Raw genomic sequence first — 1,873 nt, forward strand, 5'->3', positions numbered from 1 at the left:
GGGACCCTCTTCCCCATCAAGGGGAACTCACATGCTAAAGAAGCCCCATCTCTTCCTTTTGCCTTGTAGAGCCTCACGCCCTCCTGTGTCTTCTGTTCCCAGCACCTGGAATTCTCCAGCTGGGCTGGACAGAACCTAATTTTGCCAAAAGACACCAGTGTCTGACATTCTCAGTTCTTTAAAGCAAAAGTTCTCTTAACAGTCCCTGAAGAGTGGGAGAGTTTAGCAATTAAGACTATAATTTTTGCAAGACACAGAGAAAACAGGGCCGGATGGTACGTGCCAGTCCCGCCCCACAAGGAACTGACAGCTTCTTAAAGCGCACACCTCACCACCGGGCAGGGATCCTGGTGTCCTCACTGACCCACAGGGGCAGGCACCATTAGTCGCCAACCCAGTATCCATTTCCCCGCATCCTAACAGGACTCCAGTTATGTCTAGGCAGGTAACATGTGCCGCAAAAGTACTCACCTTTTCAGACTCACACGAAGCTAAGGGTGGCCACCTGACTCTTCTGGCAAACAAGACATAAACAGAAATCTGCTGGGACTTCTGAGAAAGTTATTACTTCCCGGCAACAGGCACCACTCTTCCTTCTCCCATTCTTTCTTCCTCCATGAACTGCAGAAGCAATGCCCGGAGCTGTAGCAGCCACCATACAATCATGAAGCAATATCCTGGGGGATGAAAGCCAACCTGAAGGAGGGTGGAGCAGAGACATGGAAAAGGCAAGGGTCCCTGATGGCATCACTGGGTCACTGCCCAAATGGAGGGCCTCCCACGTGACTTCTTAAAACAGGAGACAAAGACATTATGAAACCTGGGTTGGTCAGGGAGCATGTGATTTGCAGGGGAACGCTCCTAGGATGCACCTGAGTTTACACGGAGGCTTTGTCATCTGATCAGAAGAGACCTGGGCTGAAGGCCCTGCTGTAAAGACACAGGGGGTGACCGCTGACCGGCTTCCTGGGCCAGCTTCCCCTGATGAGGCTGAGTGTCTGGGTCGTGTTAGGCGACATAGAGGCAGAAGCTTGGCTTCTCTGGACCCCAGTTTTTGTTTGTTTGATTGATTCCCTTTTGTTTTTACTCTAAATTAGGCCTCCCTCCTGATCTATCCTACTCTTTGCCTGGCTGAGGGCGGCAAGATTGCCAGTACATGGAGGTGGAAAGGGCAGGAAGATTTCACTGGAAAACTTTTCTGACTCTGATGAGATAATCATCTGTTGTTGGAGGTGGGAGCGGGTGTCCTCACTTGAAACAGAGCTGGGTTTCACCCGAGAAGTGTTTTGGTTTTCTTCCTGTTTTACAAGAACGCACACCAAGTATCACTGATGTTGGTATGAACTCAGCACCCTGAGCACAAATATTTACATTCCAGGTGAGTTAGCCTCGCTCCCAGGTCTGCTGGGTCAGCTCAGGGACCAGCATATACCCGGGAAAGAACGCCCTGCCCGGGGCCCCGGAGACTCCGGACTCCTGAGGGTGGACACGTGAAGCCTTTGACCCGATTTGCTGGGTGAGACTCCTGAGAAGTGAGAACGGTTCCCTCCTCGTGGCCCTTGCTCTGCAAATCCTCAGCCTGGGGCAGACCCACCCGGCTGCATTCCACCCACTGACCCCGCAGCCGGACACACGACACAGGCCATGCGGGACCCTCCCGCCGCCTCCTTCAGGAAGAGCTGCTCCAGAGGGCTGGCCGCCCAGAGAAACCCGAGCCCCACTGGTTGTGTAAGGCTGGGCTCCGGGGGTTTGGGGGTGGGGGGCCCAACAGAAACCTTTGACTCCCCGCTCTGTCCTCCCCGCCCTGCTCCCCACCCTGGCACCGCAAATCCAGCAGTGAGGAGCCGGCTCGTCTGCCCCCATAATTGTCAGC

The sequence above is a fragment of the Vicugna pacos genome, chromosome 1 (genome assembly GCF_048564905.1).
Source record: "Vicugna pacos chromosome 1, VicPac4, whole genome shotgun sequence".
In the NCBI taxonomy this organism is placed as follows: domain Eukaryota; kingdom Metazoa; phylum Chordata; class Mammalia; order Artiodactyla; family Camelidae; genus Vicugna; species Vicugna pacos.